Here is a 17,918-nt window from a genome sequence, read left to right as displayed (position 1 = left end):
CTGGGAAAGTCCCACAGTTTTAGGCATCAGACAGCTCACACAATGTAACAAATGAATTGTCCTTTTTTCTGAATGCTTTCCATAGGCTCTTACATTTCCACAAAGAATCTACTTCAATCTCTTAAATCCTTTCCTTGGTGCCCTCACCACAGATGGTTTCACTCCCCAAACCAGCAGTCCTTTGCAAAGCTTAGAACTTTCCATCACTGGGTAGCTTTCCTATTCACACTCCAGTTGAGATGAAAAATATTTTGCAAATGTTAAAGTATTATAGAAATGGGGACAATTAAGGAGAAGCTAGGTGATGCAATAGATAAAGCACCAGCCCTGGATTTTCAAGAGGACCTGAGTTCAAATCCGACCTCAGACACTTGACACTTATTAGCTGTGTGACCCTGGGCAAGTCACTTAACCCTCATTGCCCAGAAGAAAGAAAGAAAGAAAGAAAGAAAGAAAGAAAGAAAGAAAGAAAGAAAGAGGGACAATTAAATACGCTATTTTTTCCATTTTTTTTCCATTTCTCATTTATTTTCTTTTCCTTCAGACCCTCATTCCCCCAAAAAGAAAACATAATATATTTGCATAATCAAGAAAAACAAATTCCCACATTGGCAAAGTCACAAAGAGAGCCACTTTTAATATTTTTGTATATATGGTTACTTTTCCTTTCTTTTAACTCTTTGGAATATATGCTTGGTAGTAATGCTGGGCCAAACCAAGGGGTCTGCACAGTTTAGAAACTCTGGGGTTATAGTTTCAAATTAATTTTCTAGCTGTTTCTTTTGTGTGTGTGTTTAATTATTTTATTTTTTTGGTCTTTATTTAGTATTTTATTTTCCCAATCACATGTAAAAACAATTAACATCCATTTTTCAATCTTTGAGTTCCAAATTCTCTCCCTTCCTCCCCCTCCTCTTTGAGAAGGCAAGCAATTCAATATAGGTTATACGTGTGTAGTCACACAAAAGATTTTCATATCTAGCTGTTTCTTTTTTTTTTTTAACTTTTTAATTTTTTTTAGTGAGGCAATTGGGGTTAAGCGACTTGCCCAGGGTCACACAGCTAGTAAGTGTTAAGTGTCTGAGGTCGGATTTGAACTCAGGTACTCCTGAATCCAGGGCCAGTGCTCTATCCACTGCGCCATCTAGCTGCCCCACTAGCTGTTTCTTAAACACTGTAATTCAACCTGAACAGGGAGCTGGGACCAGAGAAGAAGGAGGAGGTGAGACAAGAGCCCGAGTTTGAGGTATGGCATACTCTTTTAGCAAGATATGAAACACATCGAAGCCCAAGACCTGTTTTCAAATTCTATTTCTTTTTTTTTTTTTAGGCAATGGGGGTTAAGTGACTTGCCCAGGGTCACACAGCTAGTAAGTGTCAAGTGTCTGAGGCCGGATTTGAACTCAGGTACTCCTGAATGCAAGGCCCGTGCTTTATCCACTGCACCACCTAGCTGCCCCCTCAAATTCTATTTCTGACATAAACTACATGCCCCTAGGGAAGTCACATGGCCAAGGCAGAAGTAGACCCAAGTCCTTGTGATTCTAAAAGCACGACTGTCTACTCCAAGTAATTTTCTAAAAGGTACTTGATAAAAATCGGGCTCAGGCCCCCATAAGAAGTTCTTTGATTTGCCTTGTCAGGAAGAACTGAGAGTGAGAGGAAGCTTTAGACAGGCTAAGGAGGGTAAAGGGTCAGGTTTGGAACAAACGCAGAAGGAAATGCAGGAGCTGGGGCAGGCCGATCTGTCACCACTCTTGTATTTAGGGATTTACCAAATGTAATCCTTACCATGGACAAAATACTGTCAGCAAATGGAGCATCACTCAGGAGCTGTGTCTGGGGGGAGGACAGTGTAGGGGAAGCAGGTTTAAAAAACATTTGGAGAAAAAATAGCTTAACTTTCCATATGGCCTCTGTGATAAGGCTGGACTGTTTGCTTTGGGGAAAAGGGTTTTCCCTAGTGAATCTGATGTGGGGCAGGTCTTTCCGGCTTAGGAAAGTTCATAAAAGCTTAGGCTTCTACCTGTCAATCAAAACTACTTTTCAAGCCCCTACTGCATGCCCAGTCCTATGTCAGCCTTTGCTTTGAGGGAAATAGGATGGGTAGCCAACAAAGGCCTCAGGGACTCACTGTCAGAGAGAAGCAGCAGTTCCTTTTCTGAGGAAGTTTGTGATTCTGGGGTAGATACAGGGGGAAAAGAATGGGGCTCATAGGCTGGCTAGGGAGTAGAGACCCATACATATGGAGAACAAGAAAAAGCCATCTGAGTTCTCCATTGCCTCTAGGATTGAATTCCTGTTTGGCATTTGAAAGTCCTTACGAGCATCATCCAGCCTACCTACCTTTCCAGGCTTATTTACGGAGACTCTATTTCACACACTAAGCTTCAGCCAAACAGGCCGTCTGGTCTTGCTTCGTCGGCCATCCATCTCCTACCTCTGTGTCTCTGCACTGCCTGGAATGCACCCCTTCTTTCCCTTTGGCTCTTAGAATTGCAAGCTTCCTTCAAAGCCCCCCTCAAACACCACCTCCAACATGCGGCCCTTCCTGCTCCCTGTTCCCCAGCTGTTGGGCCTATCACAACCCTTTTCCCCAGGTTACCATGCATTTACTTTGCATATATTTGGTCTATATTTGTGTTGTCTTGGAGGCTGAATGGCCCAATACAGGCTATTCCTTGGAACATGTACCCAGAACTCCCCTGGAAAAATCTGCAAACTCCAAGGACAAGGTGACTCATTGCTTTAGCCTTTGGGAAACGATGAATTTCCTGGCTGCTTCCAGCCAAAGGTGGCTCAGCACCGAAAGGACACAAGGGTTTAGAATGACGTGGTAGACTCTGAGTGGTCCCTTGGTCCTCCCCCCCGACTCCCAAACAGCAGGGGGATGGGAACCTTCGGTGCTAAAAGGAAGAAACCACTTCCCTTTGGGCTGTGACTCTTCACAGGGCATCCTGCGACTCCAGCGAGGGGTGTGGAAGGGGGGGGGATTCTTGCCTTGCCTGTCCTGTATCATGGTGACCTCACTACATGGCCAGCAGAAACCCCATCCTCCCTGCAGGCTCCAAGAAATGAGTCCTCCTTAGAGGTCTCAGAAATTTCCAGGGGAGCTATAGGCACATGCTCCATGGAACAGTCCCTCTATTCCCATTCGGTCTCCACTGGCTGCTTCATCTTTGTATCTCCATAAGCAAACACAGTGCTTGTCATAGACCAGGGCTTAATAAATACTCATGGATTGGCTGCTTCTGTGGCATTGTCCATTGTGTGTGTGTGTGTGTGTCCACAACTTTAAAAACCTTCAGCTCAGTGAGCTTCTCCCTACCAAAGCTCTCCCGGCATCTATACTTTACTAACCCCTTAATTCCTCACATTAGTAAAGTGCCCTACACTTTCCAAAACCTTTCACAACCATCGTCCCATTTGATCCTCACACCCCACCCTCCGATTTAGACATCTTAGGCTTACAAAATGCTTGACTTCATTCTCTCATTTGATCCTCACAATAACCCAGTGAGAAAGGTGAGACAGAATACTGAGGCCTAGAGAGAGGAGGTGACTCACCCAAAGCCACACAAAATTAATAGCAGAGCCCTGGCAGGAAAGCAGGTCTCCTATCTAGTCCAGCCTAGAGCTTCTTCCCTGCTCTTCAGATTTTGTTGTTGTTGTTGTTTCCTGTCAGACTCTTTGTGACCCCATTTGGGGTTTTCTTGGCAAAGACACTGGAGTGGTTTGCCATTTCCTTCTCCAGCTCATTTTGCAGATGAGGAAACTAAGGTAAACAGGGCTAAGTGACTTGTCCAGGGTCACATAGGTAGTGTCTGATGCTGGATTTGAACTCAGGTCTTCCTAACTCCAGGCCCAGCACTTTATCTACTGTGCCACCTAACTTTCTTTCACATCCAGGAAGTATGTAAATGTTTGAATTTGATTCCTTTTTAGGTACAACCACATTTTAGAAAAGACACTGATAAGTTGAACTGAGGCCAGAGAAGGATGACCAATGTGGGGTTGGTACTAAAGACCTTACCAGATGTGAATGTATTAGAGGAAGGGGAAGACTTAGCCAAAAAAAGGCAGACTTGGGGAGAGATGGTAATAGTACATAGCATATATACTACTTGTATATATACTCTATATAGTATATAGTCGTCTCCAAATATTTGAAAAGATGTCATGGGGAAGGGGGACCAGACTTGTTATGGTTGGACCCTAGATGGGTTCAATGCATGAAGTTGCAGAGGCAAATTTCAGTTTAATAGGATGGTAAGTTTCCTACCAATGAGAATTATTCAAAAGTGTAATGGAGGGGGCAGCTAGGTGGCGCAGTGGATAAAGCACCGGCTCTGGATTCAGGAGTACCTGAGTTCAAATCCGGCCTCAGACATTTGACACTTACTAGCTGTGTGACCCTGGGCAAGTCACTTAACCCCCATTGCTCCATACACACACAAAAATTTTTTAAATAAATAAATAAATAAAACAAAAGTGTAATGGGCTGCTTCACAGAGCAGTGAATGGCCCATCATTAGATGTCTTCAAGCAAAGGTTGGATCACCTACTTCTCAAGCATTTAGTAGAAGGGATTCCTGCTTAGGTGAGTTTCAATTCAGTTTTGTTCCAACACAGGGTAGCCTCCCAGTTACAACAGAGAGGGCCAGGAAAGCCTGAGAGGCCTCTAAAACTGTATTTTCAAAGCTAGCTAGGGCTCCCCTGGGAAAGACCTGGAGTGGGAACTTTGGAAACTCCAGGAAGCAACAGTCAGTAGTGAACAGTGAATCCTATGCATGCCAACAGCCCAGGCCCAGGGACTCTGATGGCCCTAATACTCTGTCCTGAGATGCTAGAGAGGATCTTGTATTTGGAATCTCAAAGATGCAGAAGGGCTAAGCCCTGGCATGTGAAGATCAGAGAAAGAGTCCCTGAGACCCAAGGGGAGACCAAACAGGACTGACTACTATAGGCAAAAGCAGAATTGAACCCGGCCTTGGCAAAAAGCTCTAAGTCAGACACTAAAGCTCAAGAGATGAGTCAACCAAAGAAAATACCATTTAGTACCAAAAATTATTGCAAAGCAATATCAAACTCCATAACTACTAGGAGACACTTACCGGAAAAATTTTTCCACAAGGACTTCATGAATACCTTGAAGAAATAGATGAAGCAAGAACTCTGAAGGAAAGAATTGAAGGGAGGATAAGTAGCTTAGAATATGAAGTAGTAAGTCTTACCTAAGTAATGTATAACTAGAATAAGCCAAACACAAATCGATGACCCCATGAGAAAACAAGAAATATTAGAAGCAAATGAAGATTGAAAAATAGAAGAAAATATAAGCTAACTGGCACAAAAAATGACCTGGAAAACAAGTCAGTAGAGATAATTTAAGAATAATTGGATTCTCTGAAAACCATGAATAAAAAGAAAACAAGTCTGGAAACTATCTTTCAAGAAATCATAAATGAAAACTGCCCAGATATAATAGACCCAGAGAGGAAAGTAAAGATGGAAAGAATACCCAAATTATGTCCTGAAAGGAACTCCATAACAAAGGGTCCCAGGAATATCAAAGCCAAACCCCAGAATTCCCACAGGCGAAGAAAAATACTGTAAACTTCCAGAAAGGTCAAGTTCCAAGGAACCAGAGTCACAATCACCTGGAAGCTTCTACTAAAAACAAAGAGCTCTGGTAATACAATATTCCAAAAGGCAAAAGATAAAGGCTTTCAAACAAGAATAACTTACTGGAAAAGCAATATAATCCTACAGTGGAAAAATGGATTATTCCTGGAATAGATGACTCTAGAGCATTCCTAATGAAAAGACCGGAGCTGTGAAATACCAATATTAGAGCGGAGAGAAAACTAGAAAGGTAAATTTATTTGGGCAATTAGAAGGAACTCTATGATAATACAATGCTAATATTATAGATGAAGGGAGGGGGGAAAAAAGCAAGCAATCCTTCAAAGGGTATTAGGAGAGTTAAAATTAAAAAAAAAAAACCAGAGGTCCTGGGGGTGGATGGGTTCTGTCAGTCAGTCAACAAATATTTATTAAGTACTTATTATATTCCAGATACTGAGGGTTTTGAAAAAAAAAGGAAAGAAGGAAGGGTAAAAGGAGGAATATACAAGTGTAGAAAGTAGGGAGAAGGGGGCAGAACTTGCTATTTCACATAACCATGGTCCATAAGAATAAGAACATTACAAACATGGAGGAAGGGGTTGGGGGTAGGGCCAAGTGGGCATCAGATAAACCTCAGTCTTACCTAAAACAAAGGATAGAAATACATCAGACTCCACAGGGAGACAATTGGGGATGGGGATGGGGAGGTGTTACTAGGAAGGTAGTACCAGGGAGAAGGGAAATAGGCACCAACAAAACAAACTTCCTGATTGTGAAGGGAGATTAAGAAGGAGGGGAGAAAGGGAAGAGGAATTAGATTCTAAGGGGTGACTTAGATTGCCTCCTAGGCAATTGGGGATTGGCTACACACATTTTGGCATATTTTAGGAAATGTTACCAAGCTGTAAAAAAAGATGAGAGATAGATGATTTCAGTGAATCCCAGATAGGAGTCATTGATACAGAATGAACCGAATAGAACCCAGAGGACAATGTATACAAGGACAAAAATATCACAAAAACTCCCAACAATTTTGAAGGGCTTAAGAAACTCTAATGTCAACAACCAATCTGAAGAAATTATGATGACACATGGAGCAGAGACATACGTTTTTGGACATGGCTAATAAGTAGATTTGTTTTATGTGACTATGCTTATTTGTTATAAGGATTTGATTTGGTCTTTTTCCTTTCCCTTAGTTAACTGGGGTGGGGGGTGTCAGATTGAGGAAGGTTTATAAATAATACCCTCCAAAGAGTACCATTTTCCATTTTTTAAAAAATGCACAGAAAAGAACAGAAGAAAGTACTGATTAGCAGAAGAGTTTTGAAAGTAAGATGTAGAATTATCTATACATATAAATGTATGTATACATATTTTAAAGCAATCAATGTGAAATGGAGATTCAGTTTTAGATAGAATCTTTTTGTGTTAGGCTGTGTGTATGGAAATGCTCTTTTTCATGTTTAAGTTCAAAATTTAAAAAGAAAATTTTAAACTAAAAGCTGAAAAAAATCAATTCAATTCCATATACATTTGTTAATTGCAGAGACCGTGCAAGAATACAAAGATTAAAAAATAATGGCTGCACTCAAGGAATGTACACTCTATTGGGCAGATACAGCTTGTACACAAATAAATAAATACCAAGTAATTAGAGAAAGGAAAATGCTAACAATTGACGGGATAAGGAACAGCTTTTGTAGGAGGTGACACCTGACTTGAGCTTTGAAAAAAAGCTAAGAATTTTAAGAGGCCGAGTGAAGTCAAGAAGCATTTATTAGGCACCTTCTGTGTTCCAGACTATGTACTTTGTGATTGGGAGACCAAAGAAAGGCAAAAACAAACAAACAAATCCAGATTCTTCTTTCAAGTCTAATGAGGGAGATGTGTAAACAACTATGTACATACAAGGTATAGACAAGGTTAATTGTAGATAATTAACAGAGGGAAAACTGACAGATACTGAAAGGCTTTATGTAGAAGGTGGGATTTTTAGCTGGGAAAACCACAAAAACCAGGAGGCGGAGATAAGGAGGGAGAGGATTCCAGGCGCACCAGTCAAGCACTAAAATGCATTGGGGTTGGGAAAGGGTTTTAGCTGAGACTTAAAGGAAGCCAGAGAAGCCAGTAGGCAGAAATGAAGGAGAGCATTCTGAAGATAGGGGAGAGTCAGTGAAAATGCTGAGAGCCGGGGGATAGAGTGTTGTGTGCAAGGAATAGCAAGGATGTCAATGTCACTGAATACAGAATACTTGGAGGGGAATAAGGTGTAAGAAAACTGGAAAGGAAGGAAAGCACCAAGTTTGGAAGAGCTAGGTTGTTCAACGGATTGAGGACTGGGCTTGGAGTCAGGAAGATCTGAGTTAAAACCAGCCTCATACTCTTACTAGCTGTGTGATCTTGCGTAAATCACTTAACCTCTGTCTGCCCCAGTTTCCTCAACTATAAAATGGGGATAATAACAGCACGAACTTCCCAGGTTGTTGTGAGGATAAAATGACATATTTGTAAAGCGCTTAACAGCACCGAGCCCAGCATAGAGCAGGTACTATATAAATACTAGCTGCTGCTGTTGTGTTTCAGTTGTGTCTGACTCTTTGTGACCTCATTTGGGGTTTTCTTGGCAAAGATACTGGAATGGTTTGCCATTTCCTTCTTCAGCTCATTTTACAGATGAGGAAACTGAGGCAAACAGGGTTAAATAAACAGGGTCACAGCTAATAAGAGTCTGAGGCTGGATTTGAAGATGAGTCTTCTTCACTCCGACCTTGGCACTCTATCTGGGGTTGCCAAGTTTGGGGAGCAGCTAATAAGGTTTGGATTGTACAGTGTTTAAAGGAAGCAATATAAAAAAAGGCAGGAAAGGTGGACAAGAGGCAGATTATAGAGGGCTTTAAATGTCAAGCTGAGGAGTTTGTATTTTATCTTAGAAGCAGGTGGGGAACCACTGAAGATTTTTAAGTAGGAAGTGTTACTTTACTGAGAAAAGAGAAGATTTTGGCAGCATGGGATGGATTGGGGAGAAGAGAGCTTTAGAAACAAGACTCCAATTACAATACTTGAGAAGAGAGGCAATGAAAGCCTAAACCAGAGAGTGGAGCAAAGGAAATAGATGCTAGATGTTGTGGAGACTGGACAACTGATTACATGGGGGTGGGGTGAGGAAGAGGGAAGAACTAAAAATGACTGTGAGGTTACAAATCTGGGTGACTGAGTAGATGGTGGTGCCTTCGACAGAAATGGGAAAGTTTTAAGGAGAGGCATATTCAGGGGGGAAGATCAGCTATGTTTTATAAATGCTGAGTTTGAGATGCTGATGGGACATCTCGGAGTAGATTTCCAGTAGTCAGCTGGTAATGTGAGTTGAGACTTCAGGAGAACTGCCTTCTGAAGTTCTCTTTCAACTCGGAGACTCTATGAAATTATGAATTGAATTATACTGAATTTCACCATAGAGTCAACTCACAGTGGAATCTGATTTAGAGAAAGCTGGTCCAGGATCATTTTCAAATGTGCTCAGGCAGAAAGAAAATCCAGAAAGGTTAGGGGGTAGGGCCAAGAATTCCTCAAACAGGACTAGGGAAAATACTTCCCCTCTCCTGGTCTTTTTCCCCTTCTATAAAGTGGAAGTAGAAAAGTTGGACTCAATGATCTCTAATATCTTTTCCTAAGATGCCTGAATCAAATGCAGCTCAACACCTGATCTTAATACCCAAGCAAAGCCCCATGATCCAAAATTACCTTTCATAGGCACTAAACATATTAGAACTTTCCTTTCCTCAGTGAATCTCTGCTAGATGATAGGAAAGCAATCTGATAGAATAGTTAACTCTATTAAGGTGTGAAGCCATGAAATTAAAAGATGCTTGCTCCATAGGAGGAAAGCTATGGCAAATCTCGACAGAATACTAAAACCCAGAAATATCACCTTGCTGACAAAGGTCCATATTGTCAAAGCTATGATTGTTCCAGTAGCAATGTATGGCTGTGAGAGTTGGACTATAAGGAAAGCTGAGCAATCAACACTTTTGAATTGTAGTGTTGGAGAAGACTTTGGAGAGTCCTTTGTATGGCAAGATCAAAATCAATACTTAAAATATACAAAGTCAATACTTAAAGAAATTCATTCAGGCTCTTCACTGGAAGGTCAAATACTGAAGCTGAAACTTAAATACTTTAATGAGATGATGGGACTCATTGGAAAAGACATTTGATGCTGGGAAAGACTGAAGGCAAAAGGAAAAGGGAATGATGGAGGATGAGATGGATTGAAACTGTCAAGGAAATGATGAACATGAACTTGAACAGACTTAAAGAGATAATGGAGGATAGAGGACCCAGGTATATTATGGTCCATGGGGTCACAAAACGTCCGACACAACTGAACAAAAACTTAAGCAATTATTTTCTTCAGAGAGCTTTTGTATTTCCTTTTCCATTTGGCTTTTCAAGCTATTGACTTTTTTTTCCATGACCCTCCTGCATCACTCTCATTTTTCTTTCCATTTTTTTCCTCTACCTCTCTTACTTTATCTTCAAAGTCCTTTTTGAGCACTTCTAAGGCCTGAGACCAATTCATATTTTTCTTGGAAGCTTTGAATGTAGGAGCTTTGACTTTGTTATCTTCTTCTGAGGGTGTATTTTGATCTTCCTTGTTACCAAAGAAACTTTCTAGTGTCCACATTTTTGTCTGTCTGCTCATTTTGCCAGGCTATTTCTTGACTTTTAACTCCTTCTTAAAATGGGGCACCATAACCTATGTTAGATTGCTTTCTGTCTTGGGGAGGAGGGAGGGAAGAGAGGACAGGAGAAAAATTTGGAACTGAAAATCCTATGAAAACAAATGTTGAAAACTATCTTTATATGTAGCTGGAAAATAATAAAATACTGAACAAGAAAAAAAAAGTGGGGCACTGCTTCCAGAGTACACTGTCCCAGGCTTCAGGGGGTCCTGGGTGGTACAATTTAAGGAAAGGCATGTTCTATATTCCCCTGGCCTGTGCTCTGGTCTGTAAGTAACCACAGGCCTGCTTGCTCTTTAACCTGGGAACAGAATTCTGTTTCACTGTGGTTGCAAGCTCTGGTTTGCCTGTGCACCTCCCTGACATTGGGCCGCCTCTCAAGACTGCTTCCTGGTTCCAAGCATGGGCGACACAACAGAGTTCTGCCTCGGCACCAGCAGAGACCCCTGCAATCTCCTCCCCCAGCCAACCACTCAACCCCCTCACCAGTCTGTGAGATGATTTCCAGAAGTAAGCCTGATTCTGTGGGGCTGGGGCTGGGGCTGCGTGATGCGGCTCACATCTGTACTCCAGTCTCACCCCAGTACACCAGACCTTTCCTGCCAACCTTCTAAGCTGTCTTTGGCTAGAAAATGATCTCACCCCATCCTTTTGTGGGTTCTGCTGCTCCAGGAATTGTCTTATGGCATTATTTGAAGGGATTTAGAGGGATTTGGGGGAGAGCTTCAAGGAGTCACTGCCTGTCCTCTGCCACCTTGGCTCTGCCCAGGAAGTCTGAATAAAAAACTAATAGACAGGGGCAGCTAGGTGGCGCAGTGGATAAAGCACCGGCCCTGGATTCAGGAGTACCTGAGTTCAAATCCGGCCTCATACACTTGACACTTACCAGCTGTATGATCTTGGATAAGTCACTTAACCCCCACTGCCCCACAAAAAAACCCAAAATCTAATAGACTTCCCTGTTATTGAGGGCCACAAACTCTCCTTTCCTCTTACCACCCCCTGGAACCCTTCACCCCCTTTCCCTACTAAAGGGGGAGTCTCACTGGCTCCTATGTCTCCCTCTTCTCTCCAAGGTCTAGGTTGCCCTAACAGATCTTCATCTTCAATGATAAGAGGCAATTCGCATTGGCCCATATTAAGTCAAGCACATTCAGGGCTTCTTCCAGCACCTAGTGGAGGACCACCTATTAGCCAAAAGCTCCTGAAACATTTCTGGGGGTTTTTTTTGAGGAAAGGAACAATCATTTATTAAACACTTACTGTATGCCAGGTACTATGCTGTTGTTTGTCCTTGTGCATGAATTGCATTTAAGTGAGGCAGAGCTGTGCAAAGTTGTCAGCTTCACTGTCTTCTCCAGAGTCATTCTGTGGGGGGTTTTTGCAGGGCAATGAGGGTTAAGTGACTTGCCCAGGGTTACATAGCTAGTAAGTGTCAAATGTCTGAGGCCAGATTTGAACTCAGGTCCTCCTGAATCCAGGGCTGGTGCTTTAACCACTGAACCACCTAGCTGCCCCTGCGCCACCAGCTGTACCATTCCTGGAACATTTGGACCATGGCTACCCTCTTGACTAAGAACAGAGAGGCCTGGCTATGCCAGGAGGCTCTAAGGGACTTTTTGATTTTTCTATTAGATTATGAGCTCCTTGAAGACAGGGACTGTTTTTGCCTTTCTTTCTAAGCCCAGAGCTTTTGCACAGGTCCTGGCACATAGGAAGTGTTTAATAGATGTTTGTTGACTTGTCCTTGTAAAAGTAATACTAATTATAGTCATTTACTTTAACTGCTTAATATTTACCTGTAATTATCCTGCAACATAATAATAATTATGCATATCATTCAATGTGTGTCATATTAAGTTTGATGCAAGTTTTATTTTATTTTCAACAATCCTCAAAGAAGGAAGAAGGGGGCATTGTTGTGTAGAGGGAAGGAACCTGGATAAGAGACCCAGATTTAAATCTTAGCTTTGTTACTTAATGTAAAGTTTGGCAAGTCAATTTGGAATTACACCCAAAGGGCAATAAAGGTGTGCATACCCTTTCACCCAGCAATACCACTTTTGGGTCTTTTGCCCAAAGAAATCATGGAAAGGGGAAAGGGACCCACATGTACAAAAATATTTATAGTGGCTCTTTATGTGGTGGCAAGGAATTGGAAGTTGAGGGGATGCCTATCAATTGGGGAATGGCTGGACAAGTTGTGGTATATGAATACAATGGAATGCTATTGTGCTGTAAGAAATGATGAGCAGGAGGAGTTCAGAGAAACCTGGAGGGTCTTGTGTGGGCTGATGATGAGTGAGATGAGCAGAACCAGAAGAACATTGTACACAGTATCATCAACACTGGGTGTTGATCTACTGTGATGGAATATATTCTTCTCACCAATGCAATGGTACAGAAGAGTTCCAGGGAACTCATGATAGAAGAGGATCTCCAAATCCAGGAAAAAAAAAAGAGTGGAGTAGATGCTGAGTGAACCATACTATTTCTTTTGTTTTTGGTGCTGATGTTTTTCTATTTTGAGGTTTTTCCTCATTGCTCTGATTTTTCTCTTATAACATGACTAATGCAGAAATATGTTAAATGTTATTTTATATATATATATATATATATAAAACCTATATCGGATTACCTGCTGTCTAGGGGAGGGGGGGAGGGAGGGGAGGGAGGGAGAAAAATCTGAAATTGGAAAGCTTGTATAAACAAAAGTTGAGAACTATCTTTACATGTAACAGGAAAAAAATAAAATACTTTATTAATTTTTAAAATAAAAAAAAAGTTTGGCAAGTCACTTTCTCTAGTCCCCAGCTGTAAAATGAGGGGGTTGGAGGAGATGGCTCCAAGATCCCTTCCAACTCCAAATCTTTATGATCAATGAATAAATGTACTCTACATTAATATTTCCAAGCTTTATTCAGGCTTTCTCTCCACTGCCAAATCAAAATCCTCTGAATGTGCTGCTCTGAGTATGACACCCCCTTGCTCAACAACCTTAAATGACTCCCCATTACCTCGAATATAAAGTTCAAACTCTTCAGCCTGGTACTCAAGGTCCCCCACAATCTCACTCCCATTTCCCTCTCCATCCTCATGTCCCACTATTGCCCTATATATATCCTATGCTCCAGCCAAGGTGGAACCTGCCCCAAACTTCCCCCTCTTTGCTCATATGGTTCTTCATTCCTGGAACAGCTCTCTCTTTGCTCCCAATCCCATCTCTGCCTGGCTAATTCCTACCCAACCTTCAAAGCCCAGCTCATCCAAGGGGGCAGCTAGGTGGTGCAGGGGATAAAGCACCAGCCCTGGATTCAGGAGGACCTGAGTTCAAATTTGGCCTCAGACACTTGACACTTACTGGCTGTGTGACCCTGAGCAAGTCACTTAACCCTCATTGCCCCACTAAAACAAAACGAAACAAGATATCATCCTTCACACCTCTGCTCAGAAAGGTTCTCACTCCCCTGACTCCAACAGCCTGTGGCTCTTTTATGTCCCTTACTATATATTGCCTAAAATTATATTTCTCCATATCCATGTTTTATCCCCCTTATGAGATTGCTAAATTCTGGAAGGCAGGAAACATCTCTCTCTGTATCCCCTATCACAGTGAATATAAGTCCTGGCGCTTAGTAGGAAGATTTTTTTTTTAAGTTCAAAGCACTCTATAATACATAAAATACTATGTAAATAATTGCCAGCTATTATTATTATTATTATTATTATTAGTGCTTAGTATGTGTTAAATTGATGAAGAGGACACATGGTACAATAGGAAAGTCACTAGGCTGGGAGCTAAAAGGCTTCCCTCCTGACTTCAGGTCCACTAGTGACATGCGATCATGGGCAGATCTCATTAGGCTTCAGTTTCCCCATCTATAAAATGAGAGGGTTAACTCTAGTACTCTATGACATGGAATGAGATCTCTGAGAGTCATTGGTTTAATATATAATCCTTAGGGAAAGATCTCAGAAGAAGGGGCAGAAACCTGTTCCTGGCTTGATGAAGTGACAAAAAAGTGAAATCCTTTTCCTGCTCTCTATGCCAGTTCTTTTAAAAAAGTACAGAGGGGGTGCACAGACACTTAACACTTACTAGCTGTGTGACCCTGGGCAAGTCACTTAACTCTCATTGCCCCACCAAAACAAACAAACAAACAAACAACAACAACAAAAAAAAGTACAGAGGACTGGGGCAGCTAGGTGGTGCAGTAGATAAAGCATTGGCCCTGGATTCAGGAGGACCTGAGTTCAAATCCAGCCTCAGACACTTAACACTTACTAGCTGTATGACCCTAGGCAAGTCACTTAACCCCAATTGCCTCACCAAATAAATAAATAAATAAATAAATAAAATTATATGTCTGCTAAGAACTCTGATCAATGCAAAGACCAATCATAATTCTGGAGGACAGATACTGAAGCAAGCTGCCACCCCCTCCCCACCTGACAGAGAGGTCAGGAATGGAAGAAAGTACAGGATGAGGCATGCATTTTTGGACATGGTCATTGTGGGAATCTGTTTTGCATATTTGTTACAAAGGTTGTGCTTTTCTTTTTTTTCAGTGTGATTGTAGGTGATGTAGGAGGGAGAGAAAATATTTTTTTAAAAATGTTTTTAACTTCAAAGCAAACAAACAAACAAAACCCAAATTCTTTTGTACTTTGTGGTACATCCAGGGAATGTTCCACATTTGCCAAACTGTCCTAGGTTTCCTAGGGTTAGAGCCGGAAGGAACCTTAGAGAGTCCAATCCTGTCATTTTACAGGTGAGTAAACTGAGTCACAGAGAAGGGAAGGGTTTTGGCTAAAGTCACACAGGAATCCCCTCTACAATATGCCTGACAGAGGATGTCCTAGAGTCTGCTTGAAGACCTCCAGTAAGAGGGACCTTGAGTGCCTCACAAAGTTGTTTAGCTGTCATTGTTAGGAAGTTACTCTTTATATCCAGCCTAACCCTGCCTTCCTGTCACTTCCACCCATTGCTCCTTGTTCTACCTTCTAGGGCTACACAGAAGAGCAGCTAGGTGGCACAATGGATAGAGCACTGGCCCTGAAGTTGGGAGGACCTGAGTTCAAATCTCACCTCAAACACTTACTTAACTGTGTGACCCTGGGCAAGTCACTTAACCCCAATTGCCTTAAACATCCAGGGCCATCTCCAGGCATCCAGCCAGATGGCTCTGGAGGAGAGAGTGAGGTTGGTGGCCTTGCACAGCCCTCCCTCACTTAAATCCAATTCAGTGTGAATACTTATATGACCTGATGTCATGGCCCTCTTCCGGAAGGAAGGACAAGTAACAATACAGAAAAAGTCTAATTCTTCTTCCCCATTACAGAGTCCTTTAACTTCATTTCTGCCATCCCCAGTATATTCCTTTGATTTTCATAATGACATAATTTTTAGTATTAGCCTTTAATTCTCCAGAAAAGGGACCTGACAAAAATGATTTGTAAGCTACAGAGTTTTCTGAGCTGACCCTTGCTTTTGATGCCTCCCTCAATCCTACCTCTTGGATTTGTCAGTGGCAACATTAGGACACTTAGTACCCTTCTGGTTGTCTTTCTCCCTTAAAAGCCCATTTGGTTTTGGGACACATCCTCCTATGGGATCTGAGAGGGGCAGGGGGAAAGGGGATCTGAGCATCAGTCAGGAGGAGCCTGGAAAGTTGGTCTGGAATGGCTGGGAGCAGCAAGATAGAACAACTCCACCCCAGAGCTTCCCATCTTCTTACTTCTCCAGCTCCCTCTTTCTCTCTTCCTCCTTCCTTATTGTCCTCCTTGACATCTTTCCTCTCCTTCCTTCCTCTCCTTTCTTCCATCTCCAATATCTCTACCTTCCCTCCCCTCTTTGGCTTCTTCTCCTCTCTCCTCCCTACCACTGGGGCTGGACTTGGCTGGTGGTAATCAAGGTGCGATTGGGCAGGCTCGGCATAGAAGCATAGTTATGGCTGATGGGGCAGACAGGGCCCAGGTGTGGTAAAAATTATTTGTGGTAAAGATTAATATTGGAAGTTTTAGCTGAATCATTTGAGAGATTGCGCATGCTACTGAAACGGCTTTTGTGAGGGCGAGAACGGAAGTTCGCTCTCTCTCTGGCTGTTAAACTTAGCCGTGGAGCCGCTCTAGTGAGAGGAGTTTGGAAACACATGGTTGGTGTTCAGTCTTTGGGCGTGCTGGTTCATGGGCCTGGCGGGCAGTTTGGGATTCTGTGAGTTTTATAAAGGAAAATCCTAAATTCCTTTAAACCAGCTTAATCTCTGGGATCCAATAGACTAATCTTAAATCTAAGACTATTCATCTGTATTTCTACTTCCTTATTTCCCTAATTGGTTTCACCTTTTTTGTCTAATTAATTCCCAAGCAATAAAAAAACTGATCCCTCACAGATTAAAGCTCAGAGGCTCCTTTTCTTTTTTTTTGTTTTGTTTTTTTTTTTAGTGAGGCAATTGGGGTTAAGTGACTTGCCCAGGGTCACACAGCTAGTAAGTGTTAAGTGTCTGAGGTCAGATTTGAACTCAGGTACTCCTGACTCCAGGGCTGGTACTCTATCCACTATACCACCTAGCTTCCCCAAGGCTCCTTTTCTTATTGTCCTGGGAAATATATATAAAAGGGAAAGTTTAAAGGGGGAAATTAATGCTCTGTATATCCAATTTTGAATCTCACACAGGTCTGCCTCCCTGGGAGGCTGGGCCAGCTTTCCTTCTGCCTCCTTCCTCCTCCTTCTGCCTCCTTCTGCCTCCTTCCTCCTCCTCTCCCCCCTGCCAGGTTCAGCTGGTTATGACTTTCCTAGAACAGGAAGTACCTTTGCTGCTGCTGCTTCTGAACAAGGAATCCCCATGGCTCCCCCAAGAAAGAATGTACATTCTTTCTACGTTCTACCTTCCGTGTCCTACATTTTGCATTCCACATTCAGAAACGTCATACCTTGGAAGCTTGCCCAATGGGACTAGATAGAGAAGCCTTTGATTATTTTTATTTTTTAAAATTTGGGGAGGGGGGCAATGAGGATTAAGTGACTTGCCCAGGGTCACACAGCTAGTAAGTGTCAAGTGTCTGAAGTGGGATTTGAACTCAGGTCCTCCTGAATCCAGGGCCGGTGCTTTATCTACTGCACCACCTAGCTACCCCTCTTTGATTATTTTTAGTTCCTCAGAGACATTCCCAGCCCAGATGGGAAATGATTGGCTTTTTACTCAGAAGAGGAAAATGTAAATATAAAAATAGAAGCTCTGAGAATGTAAACTGAACCTGAAATGCCTATTAGGTCATCCCTGGGTTTGAAAATCCATATTCTCTTGGCCTAGGGCTGCTCATGAAGACACGCCCACAATCCCATAGCTTCTAGCTCCTCCAGAACTTTTCCTGTACTCATTTCCTATTCAGTCAGCAAGTAGGTCAGTTACAAGCCCAGCCCAGGGCTACACAGCAGGCTGAGCTTGAGACCAGAGAAGGTCGAGACCTAGTCCCTGTCTCCAAGGGGATCAAAGTTTAGTTGAGAAAACACCCACATTGTAAAGGAGTTCAGAGAAGGAGTAG

Source organism: Dromiciops gliroides, chromosome 2 (genome assembly GCF_019393635.1).
Source record: "Dromiciops gliroides isolate mDroGli1 chromosome 2, mDroGli1.pri, whole genome shotgun sequence".
Classification (NCBI taxonomy): Eukaryota; Metazoa; Chordata; class Mammalia; order Microbiotheria; family Microbiotheriidae; genus Dromiciops; species Dromiciops gliroides.
Note: the sequence above shows the minus strand (reverse complement) of the source record.